Here is an 11736-nt window from a genome sequence, read left to right as displayed (position 1 = left end):
AATTCGAAGGAGCGTTTAGGTATACTCCACCTTACAAAGTCTTTACAAATACGCCGTCTTTGGCCGTTCTTAAGCACGTGGGAGCGAAATATTTGCCTCCTTTTCGCGTCTTTTGAGGGGAGATTGATGGGAAGTTAAAATTTAACTTTTAAACTTCTTTACTCTTCCCGGTGTTCTAATGATAGTGCTCTTATTCCTAGGTATAGGTTTTTTCGTCTTCCCTATTATCTGGTCCACTCAAAGATATTGGAATAGTGGGATCTAGTCGAGGGTTATCTGTGTTGTCTCCAAGGACATAAAACATTCTAATCTTCTTGAGTTTTCCATTTCTTCATCTTCAAGTTTTTTTTTCTGTGAGGGATTTTTCTTCAAGTTCTGCCATTGTGTCGCTCTGTCGTTTCATATCTTCTACAACCGTAATCTTCTCCTTCTCAAGTAAGTGCTCTTCTTTCTCTTCTTTTTATCTATAATTCTTTTTCTTTCCCGTTTGTTTTTAGTTTAGTGGAATGGGAAAAACGAAGAAAAATCAGTCATCTAGGGAGGAGGTTGAAGTAGAATCTTTGCTAGATGAAGGTGAAAGATTATACCATGGAGTTACCCCAGGAAGGGGTAAAGGAATTTCTCCCCAATCATCCTCAGTGGGGGATATAGATTCTAGGGTTTCAGTGTTTGTTCCCAGGAGTTCTACTGGAGCGCTGGCTAGTTCTTGTAGTCTTGATTCCATGAAACAACTTGGGAAAAAAGGTTATCGAGTTCACCAGCCACAACTAGATCCTACAATTGGAAAAGGGGTTGACGAGATTTGCTCTGTTCTATCTGAGAATAATCTTTTGGAAATAAAAAATGTGTATGCAATTCTAGAAGAGATTGTTCTGAAAATTCCTTCATCCGAGGACAGATTGAACCAGCCCCGACCTGAAGAAGTGGGATTTATTCTTGATGCTTTTGAGGCCGGTCTTCAATATCCCCTTTCCCCTTTCGTGGGCCGACTCCTCAGGCATTATCAAATTGCCCCCAGTCAACTGGTTCCTAACGGGTGGAGGTGTATAGGAGCCTTTCTGATAAAGTGTTTTCGGTTAAAAAGGCGTGCTTCCCCAGCATTGTTCATTAAGTGTTTCACTTTAAATCAGAATAGTGGTCATCCCGGATGGTATTATTTTCGTCAATGGGCCGGTATTCCTATAGTAGATTCTCTTCTAACGTCCAACCACGGTTGGAAACAAAGATTTTTCTGGGCAGTTCTGGTGGGGCCTGATTATCCTACCACGTGGGGTTACCCCGATACTAAGGCTGGTAACAAGACCCCTCAGTTGGACTCCACGGATCAGGCAACTTTGAAGAAATTGATAGCGGACGAGAATCGCATCAGGGGAGAGGCCGTTGATGTGCAGGATACAGGCGAGTTGGAATGGGGTGAGCATCTCGGGAGCTATTCCTCAATGCAGGAGATTTCCTTTGTCTCATATATTTCTTTTGTTGATTGCAGTGGAATTTGATTTGGATTCGGTGGCGTTGTTTATAGAGGAGGAGGACCTTCAAATCGCTGGGGATACGGTTGTAGCTTCCTTTGGCATAGGCAAGAAGAGAAAAACGCCACCCACCGAGCTGAGCAAGGATTCCTCTAAAAAGGGATCATTTAAATCTCCTCCTGCAACTCCCCAAAATTCAGAGATTGCCGAAGCTTCCTCGGGTGGAGAAAGGACTCCTGATCCGGGCCTGGTCTCTCAGGAGGAGGGATCCTTGATGATCCCAAAAGATGTTCCTCCCCCCCAACAATACAAAAAAGGATAAGGGGAAAGGCAAGGCTGACCTTGGTGCGTTTGTTCCCCAATGGTCTATTACAAATGACCAGAGGGTAATTGGCAATAATGCAGCGGCTGAGGACATGGCCTTGAATTGTGTCGCTTCGGCAGATCAGGTTTATCTTTTTGAAATGCTTGACGATCTCTTGGAAAAGTCTGCTCTTGTTCGAGGTTATGAGGTAATACTCTTTCTTCAATTGACATCTTCACTTATTCTTCTACGCACACTAACATAGTTGTTATTTATTTTAGATTTTGGCCTTTGCCTCTGAGTTGGTGGAACGAAGAAGGAAAGTTGCAGAAGTATACAAAAAATCTGAGGAGGAGATGAGAGAGTTAAGAAAGACTCTGAGGTGTTATGAGGAAGAGTCTCCTCGGCTGCAGAGAGAATTGACCAAATTAAAGGTCGACAAGAAGTCTGCTGAGAAGATGTTGTTGGAAGTTCAGGAGACCTTGAAGAAAGTTAAGGAAGAGGTCCGATCTTCTAAATCCTCTGCTTTGAAATTACAGATTTTAGTGCCCTAACCTTGTTTTGTTTCTATTCTTGTTTGCAGCACCATGTCTACAAGTGGTAGGCACACTACAGCAAGGAAAGCGGTGACACGCAAGCGGTTGCGGTCCGATCCCGCACCTTCTTCACCATCTACGGTACCCGCTGCCTCACCGGGAGAGGATTCTTCATCCGAAGAACCTGAGCTTGATCACTTTTGGTTCTCTAGGTTTGAGTACTCAAGGGACTGGGCAAAATTTATGTCCAAGAGTATAGTGAATGGGAGGATGGTGCGGGTGGATGACTTCCACCAATATGGTCTGTATGCGAGGTTCAATGCCCTAGGCTGGGCATCTATGTTGTTACCCACATAGCCATGCTACCCGAACCTGGTTCGGTATTTTTACTGCAACCTTGTGCCATCTGGGGTGCAAGAATTTGATCTGGAGAGTAGGGTGAAGGAGGTTGATATCAGACTTACCACTGCCATCCTGGCAGAGATCTTGGGACTGCCTAACACAGGCAAGAGATGCTACTACAAGCCTAGGATAGACATTTTTGACATGTTTTCCTTGGAAACTAGGAGGATGGTCTTCAAGGCATTGACCGAATCAGAAGGGGTCCCAAAATCTGAGGCTGACTATAAGCCTAGTGCTAGGATCATCGGCAGATGCATCTCCAACAACATATACCCGAAGGGCGGTAACCGGGATAGTATTTCTATGCTCTGGGCTTATATTACCTACTGTTTGTTGGGGCTGGTAAGGGGGGTCCAGTGATCAACCTCCCATATTTGCTGATGCAGGCGATGCTCTATCATGCGCAGAACCCGTCTGATGGGAACCTACCTTATGGGAAGTTCCTAACTCTAATATTTCAGTATTTTGGAGTTCCTCTGGCGGGAGAGTACATGGATAGGGACAAGTCGAGACCCATTAGTAAGACCTCCATCCAGAAGATGAAGATGCCAGGGGAGCCTAAGAGTGATCCTGAGGGTGGTGATGAGATGGAGATGGAGTAGGAGCAGGAGCAGGGTGACCTAGAGTGTCACACCCCCATCCCAATAAGGGATAAAATATTATAAAAGGGCTATGACTAGGATGCTCCCCAACATCCTAATCACCACCAGGATCTCGATGCAGTGGCTTACCTCATAGTCACACAGTCGAGAATCAGGATTAATATCAGAGTAGCGGAAGACTCAAAATAAGTACCGTTGATTCTCATTTAAGGAAATAACTACAGTGATATTACATATATGAAAGATTATCTTTGAGTACAATACTTAATCCAAAAGTCACTACATTTAAAAGATGATTTGAAATACAAAGAAAAGATAACATTACATCAAAATGCAGCAACACATGCAGCATGAAATACATAAAATAATTAAAGTATCAACATCCATAATCTAGCTTTCGCCTCCGCATCGTCCAAGTCCTCCATTGCACCTCGATGTAGTACTACCTGCATCACAATCTAAAAAGAAGGGTTCCCTGAGGGGTGAGCTTCCACTAGCCCAATGAGTAGAAAGTTGAATCACACACACACAACAATTATGAGACTATAAGCCAAACCTGATGAGCAAACATCCTTGACGTCCCATTGTAAGTACCGTGGTCCTCGATCTCTAACGAGGTTTCCGCAACCATCTTGGCGACCGTTTGTATTAGTATGGATGATATTGTCATTGTATAATATTGATAAATTGGGATTGGGATCATGCATTAAAATATGCTAACATAATGTGAAGTCGCCACCTAGGGTTAGGGCCTATGACCCATTAAGTGTAGCCCTATCCATTGTGAATGGAATCGGGCTACGTGACTCCATATGGTCTGACCAGAGGTTTGGGTAAGGGGTCAGGTTATGAGTGTGGGAAGGTGTTAGGCACCCACCTCGCCCGGCCGAAGCCGGTCTCTCTGTATTAGATGCTACATAAGGACGAATGTTCTCTCTCTTTTATTACGGGGATGGGGGATATTATGAACTACATTCAGACGTTGTAAATTAAATTAGAACATAATAAACTACATTACATATATGAAAAACATATACTAAAATGATGAAATACGAAAGGACTACATTGAAACGATGAGAATGCAGTAATTATACCTGTACGATTATATTCCCTTGGCTCAGGGGAGATGGACGAATTGGCTGACATCAATTCCTTCTGGGTAGAGCAACGGCTGTTTCAAGTGATTTGGTGGGGAGCAAACAGACAGAATAACGTCTGTAATAAAGGGGTTTTAGCTGTTAGTCGTACACTGATGGGATAACAACGCCTAGGAGCGAAAATGCTCTATGCTTGGAGGGATAATCAAAGGATCTATCCACACCAGAGATGGCTTCACTCACTCATAGTCTCATAAGAGAAAGAGGAGAAAGGAGGGTGAAAATGGAGAAAAAAGGGGTGGAAATCACTTGGGGAGGGTCTCTCTACCCAAAAATCCTTGAAAAATAAGGGGGGGAGACCCTCCTATTTATAGGGGAGGGGGACCCTCACTACTGGCCAGATAAGTCCTCCACGGCCCCGTGGAGACATCTACGGTGCCGTGGGGGACTTTTCCATGGCACCGTGTGTGATGTCAGCAGGCTGATCTCACATTCCTTCATGGTGCCTTAGAAATCAAGTACACGTCCCCACGGTACCGTGGGAAGGAACCCACGGCGCCGTGGGAGCGCAGTACCACTTTTCCCTTATTTTTGGGCCTAAAATGGGCCATTTTGTGTTCAGAATGGTTCTTGGGCTTATGGGTCAGGTATCTTAGGTCCAGAAAGAGGGAAAGTGCATCATCCATCATCCATGTCCTGTTTCCATCATCGCTAATGAGGGGGTGCCAAAAATTGGTGTCTATAGTTTACCCCTCTTTGGCTGAGGCCTGTGCCAACAGCCGAAGGGTAAAGACAAAAGACCAACTAATTTTATCACTAAGATCATGTACTGCTGACGGTTTGCTCAAAGGCGACAGAGTTGCTAAAAATAAACGGTTAATCACGATGAAATCTTTCGATAAACCTCAAAAAAAAAAATCAGAAAAACCAAATCTTTATTATGTGAGCATCGCTCAATCAAATTTTGAGGGTGATATGGCACCGCTCGGCCCAAAAATCAGGTTTGAGGGTGATAAGGCAACAAATGGGTTAGGTTTGAGGTGATGAAACACCGCTCTATCGGAGATTAGGTTTAAGGGTGATAAGGCAGGTTTGAGGGTGATAAGGCAACACTCGACCATAGGTTTGACCATAAGCACCAGGTTAGGGTAAGGGTGCCTGAGTGGTTGAGGGTGTAAGGCACCGCCCACTGGGTGTGCCCTGGAGCGCTCGCCGTGAGGGAAGGCAGTAGGAAAGCACGCTTTTAGTTGTAAACCCGATTTGGGGGGGGGGGGGGGGGGGGGGGGGGGGGGGGGGGGGGAGAGGTTGAGGGGGGGGGGGGGGAGGGGGGGGGGGGGGGGGGGGGGGCACCGGGGAAGGTGAGGGGGGGGGGTGAAGGGGGGGGGGGGGTGTTGGGGGGGCACCTTAGGTTGAGGTGATAAGGCGCTAGACGATTAGGTTTGAGGGTGATAAGGCACCGCGATCCGCAAGTTTGAGGTGTAGGCCCCGAGTGGGTGTGGCGGTAGGTTTGAGGGGTAAGGCACCGCGGGCGGGAGTAGGTGAGGGGAAGGCACCCTTTTTTGAGGGTAGGCCCCCTGCCATCTTAAGTCCCTTTTTTTCCGTTGTTTTTAGTGTAAGGCCGCTCATAAATGGTTGGGGGGGGGTTGAATGTTGTCCAAGGCATCGCCGATCACAAATTAGTTTTGGGCCCCTTGTTTGACTTGTTTGTGCACTCCGGGGATATGGATGGGCCCATGGTGGAAAGAACATGGCTTCTTGGGTGTTGTTCGCAAGTCAGGGAGAGCAGGTCTTTGTAAGCTTGGGGTTGGGGAGAAAGACTCATGAGGGCAAGACCTCGCAACCGCGGCCCATGATCGGGTTGATGCAGACCATCCCGTGAGGGTAAAGATTAAGAGTGGTCATACGAGGAAGGGTGGAAAAAATGGAAAAAAGGGAGACCAAACCAACCGCGATTGGTGATGGTGCAAGGTGAAAAGGTTGTGGTATATGATTAACTGAAAAATCAAAAAGCATGATGCAAATGGAAAAGCAACCAAAGTACATAGGCAGTCCATTGGTACATTATTTTTTATTTTTTTCTCTCTCTTCTTTTTTTTTTTTTTTATTTCGTGTTTTTTTTGCCTTTTTTTGTTTTGGGAGGACCGAGCTTGGACATCAAAGAGACGAGAGTTGAGGCTCGTGAACCATATAGGAAGAGGTTGGCCTAGGGCGATGTGGGAGTGAGAGAGCTCGGGGATTCAGGGTAGGGGGAGGTTTGAGTTGATGATTATTCCCCGAGGAGGTTCTCCTCCTTTTTCTTTTTTTTAGACAGCAATTTTCATTTTTTTTGTTTTATATCAAAACAACTTTTGGTTAGAAGCCAGTATGTGGAGGCATGAGGAAAGAAAACGCCACCCTACACTTTCACCTCCTGGATCGGTTACCACTTCTGAGTGACGTGCCCTGGTGTAAGGAGGGACACAACCCGGCCCAGAGCCAGGGTTGTCCTGTCTGCTCTCCAAGGGGCCTGGTTGAGCTTCTTCTCCAAAAATCTCCACTTGGTTGGGAAACCCGACTTTTTTGTATGTTGGGGGGGGGGGGGGGGGGAAGATGAGGACTGGAGTGGCTCCTCTCCTTTGGTTCCGAGGGGGCATGGAAAGAAGCCCGTTCCATATATTTGGTTCGACAGATAACCCCTGCTCAGTGGTCTGTCTCCCTCCTGTTCCCATCTTGGGCTGCCTCTTCCTGGCGCTTTGATGGGCTGTTCCATTGAGTCTCAACAAGCACCACTCTCTAATGAGGATCGTTCTCTTTTACTCGAAGAAATCTTCCAATTTTTAAGGGCTTTTTTCGGGGAAAAATTCTCGAGGATTTTTGGGGGGGGCTCACAAGCCGAAATTTGTGGGTGCTTAAAGAAGGTTGAGGGGCCAGAATTTCAAAGCCTCCCTAAGTAAGTCGGGCACCCCTGCCTAAGGGATGGTCTGAAGAGAGGACAACCCACTCAGGGGGGGGGGGGGGGTCGGAGAGCGGGGGGGGGGGGGGGGGGGGGGGGGGGGGGGGTGGGGGGGGGGGGGGGGGGGGGGGGGGGGGGGGGGGGGGGGGGGGGGGGGGGGGGGGGGGGGGGGGGGGGGGGGGGGGGGGGGGGGGGGGGGGGGGGGGGGGGGGGGGGGGGGGGGGGGGGGGGGGGGGGGGGGGGGGGGGGGGGGGGGGGGGGGGGGGGGGGGGGGGGGGGGGGGGGGGGGGGGGGGGGTGGGGGGGGGGGGGGGGGGGGGGGGGGGGGGGGGGGGGGGGGGGGGGGGGGGGGGGGGTGGGGTGGGGGGGGGGGGGGGGGGGGGGGGGGGGGAAGGATCCTAGGGCGGGAATTTTCCTCTTAGATCATGAACAAGAGCCCGCCGCTGCTCTCTAAGGACCAAATCTCCTTCCTCAATGTTTCAAGTGTGTACACCCTTATTGAATGCCCTGGACATTCTTTGTTGGTATTTCTTGAGATTGTCCATGGCTTTCATCCTTTTCTCATCCAGGAGATCGAGCTCTTCATATCTGGCCCTTACCCATTCTCCTTCTAGTAATTGACTATCGAGTAAAACTCAAAGGGAAGGGACTTGAATTTCCATGGGTAATACCGCCTCTATTCCGTGCACCAGAGAGTATGGAGTTACTCCGGTAGAGGTTTGGACAGAGGTCCGATATGCCCATAAGGCCAGCGAAGCTTCTCTGCCTAGTCATTGTGTGTATCTGCCATCTTTTGCAGTATGACCTTCATATTTTTGTTTGCTGCTTCTACTGCCCCATTAGTTTGTGGACGGTAAGTAGTAGACTTATGCCTCTTAATGCCAAATTGGCTACAGAGTTCCTCCACTTTTCCTCTGAAATGCAAGCCTTGATCTAAAATCAATTGCTGAGGTACACCGTATCTGCAGATGATGTTTTCTTTTATGAACTTTGCCACCTTAGTGGAAGTCAAGACCGCATAAGATTGAGCCTCCACCCATTTTGTGAGGTAGTCGATGGCGACTACCATGAATTGATGGCCATTCAAAGCTTTTGGAGTTATTTTGCCAACTACATCAATTCCCCAAGTAGAAAACGGCCAAGGGGCATTCAACGAGTGCAACTCTGTTGGAGGAATATGAATAATATTGGCAAGTATCTGGCATTTATGGCATCTTTTCACAAAGGTAGCACACTCAACCTTCATGGTTGCCCAATAATATCCCATCCTGAGGATCTTCTTGGCAAGCATCTTCGCATTCATGTGTGGCCCACATATTCCTTAATAGATTTCTTCCATAATAATTTGAGCTTGTTCCTCATCTACACATAACAGTTGGATGCCATCATAAGACCTCTTATACAACAAGCTTCCTTGGAGGATGAATTGAGTAGCATATTTCCACAAATGCCTCTTTTCTCTTTCTGAAAAATGTTCAGGGTACCTTCTTTCCCTGATGTAATCCACCATCGGGGTGTACCAAGGCCTTCCATCCTCAGTGAGCGCATTGACTAGCTCTCCATATGCTGGGCTGGTCCTTCTTTCTATCAAAAAAGGCCGGATCCTGTCTTGTGCATCGCATTCCACCATAGACATCTGAGTGGCCAAGGCATCAGCAAATTGGTTGCTATCTCTGGGCAGATATTCAAAGGAGACTTCTTTGAAGCATTGGGTCAATTGCTCCAAATAAACTTGGTAGGGCTTCAGCTTTTCATCCTTAGTCTTCCACTTTCCTTGTGTTTGATAGATCACAACGGAGGAGTCTCCGTAAACTTTAATCTTGTCCACCCCTACAGACAAAGCCATTTCCAACCCAATAGCACAAGCTTCATACTCTGCTATGTTATTGGTGCAACTGAATTCTAGCCGGAATGCCATCGGCAAGTAAAAATCCTCTGGGGTTATCAGTAATACCCCAGTGCCAATCCCCTTTTGATTTGTGGCTCCATCGAAATACAGCTGCCACCCTTCATTTGGTTCTGCTTCTATGGAGTGTAAATCTTCATCTGGGAAAGAGTCATCTGTTGGTGGGGGATCAACTCCTACAGGGAACGCTGGCAAATGGTCAGAGATTGCTCGCCCTTTCATAGATTTTTGATTGACATAAGCTATGTCAAATTCTGATAATAGCAACAACCACCTAGCCATCCTCCCAGTCAATGCCGGTTTCTCGAAAAGGTATTTGATTGGATCCATTCACGAGATCAATTTGACTAGATGTGAGACCATGTAATGTCTCAGACGCTTAGTTACCCATACCAGGGATGTGCAGGTCTTCTCCACAGGAGTATATCGAGTTTCATACTCTAACAATTTCCTGCTCACGTAATATATTACGTGCTCTTCTCCATCCGCCTTGTCGACTTGGGCCATCATTGATCTGATCGCCGTCTCTCCTACTGACAAATATAAGAGCAAAGGTTCACCGAACACTGGAGGGACAAGTATAGGAGGAGAAAGTAGATACTCCTTAATTTTCATAAAGGCATCTTGGCATTTCCCATTCCATTCTTTCGGTTCTTTCTTCCTAAGAAGTTTAAAGATAGGTTCACAAGTAGACGTTAGCCGAGATATGAACCTGCTGATGTATTGAATGCGGCCTAAGAAACCTCGTACCTCTTTTTCTATCTAGGGTTGTGATGGCCTTTATCTTGTCGGGGTCCACTTCTATCCCTCTTTCGCTAACAAGGAACCCCAAGAGTTTTCCTGCCTTAGCCCCGAATACACACTTCTGAGGGTTCAGCCCTAGCTTGTATTCTTTGATTCATTCAAAAAACTTTCTGAGGGCTACAAAATGGCCCTGTCGGTCAACAAATTTGACTATCATATCATCGACATACACCTCTACTTATTTGTGTATCATGTCATGTAGGATAGCCATGGCCGCTCTTTGATATGTTGCCCCAGTGTTCTTCAACCCAAAAGGCATCACTTTGTAACAAAATGATCCCCATGGTGTGGTGAAGGCAGTCTTCTCCCTGTCCTTTGGGCACATACTAATTTGGTTATATCCCGAGAAACCATCCATGAAGGATAGCAGAGCATGGCCTGCAGTATTGTCCACCAAAATGTCAATGTGGAGTAATGGAAAATCGTCCTTAGGGCTGGACCTGTTCAGGTCACGAAAATCCACACACATTCTGACCTTCCCATCTTTCTTAGGGACTGGGATAATATTGGATAACCATTGAGAGTACTGGGTTACTTGGAGAAATCCTGCATTCCACTACTTGATGACCTCTTCTCTGATCTTCTCACTCCATTCCGGCCGCATCCTCTTTAACTTCTGCTTGACTATGGGCGGGCATCCGGATATGTCGGCAATTCATGTTGCACAATCTTTGGATCGATGCCGGGCATATCCTTGTAAGACCAGGCGAAGACTTCCTCAAATTCCTTGAGGAGAGAGACCATTTGGGATGTTTCATTATTATTAAGAGAGGAACCAATTTTATCATTCGAGGGCATTGGTCGGTCCCTATATTTATGATATGGGTGTCCTCTTGGACGAGTTGGGCTCTTCTTTGCTCCAATTGTTCTAATAGGTTATGATATTCTAGGACATTATCATCATCAGAAGAATAGGAAGAAGAAAAAGATGAAACATACTCAGAATCAGCAATTTCATTCATGATAAGGGGAAGAGTACAGACAGACCCAACAGACTGGGCATTTCCACTTTCTTTAAGGGACTCAAATACAAACTCAGGGATAGACTTAGACAGGACTATGCTAGAGCTGGTTGTAACTTCAGACTTATTAACATGGAAATCTTCCATCATTCTTGCCCAATTTGCTATGGAGCCTTGGAGAGGTTGTATGAGAAGATGTGGTGCTGGTCCTTCTTCTTCTTCCTTGATGATTACTGCAACTTCGAACAGTTCTCCGATCCCTTGATCTCCTGTGACTTCCTTCTTACTTTCTTGATCCAATTCCATGGCCACCCAATCTATTTCATTTCTGAAGAATATTTCAAGCCCCAGCAGACATTTTCCCTGCTCTTAATTGAACCACGGCTCCTGATTTCCATAGTAAGGAAAGTCTTCTCCCTCTTTCACGAAGTACCCATTCAGAGTCTTGAAGTACAGAGTACTATTTACTGCACTGTTTCTCCGTCCTGAGGCTTTCTTCTTCAAGTCCCTTGGATTAAACCCTAAACCATGACGGTTGGTATTGGATTGTATTTCCGAGAATGTTGGTATTCCTTATTGGTTCTTTCCCAACCCCAGTCCTGGGAAGTATTTCATCTTCCTCATGATCTTTATGGAGGCCCTGCTCCACATCACCAGGAATTTCCCTAGACCCAAAACTTCTTCATTTGCAGAGGTAGTGTGAATGTGGCCAATTTTAAATCC

This window comes from Telopea speciosissima, chromosome 9 (genome assembly GCF_018873765.1).
Source record: "Telopea speciosissima isolate NSW1024214 ecotype Mountain lineage chromosome 9, Tspe_v1, whole genome shotgun sequence".
Lineage (NCBI taxonomy): Eukaryota > Viridiplantae > Streptophyta > Magnoliopsida > Proteales > Proteaceae > Telopea > Telopea speciosissima.
This window is presented reverse-complemented; position numbering follows the sequence as displayed.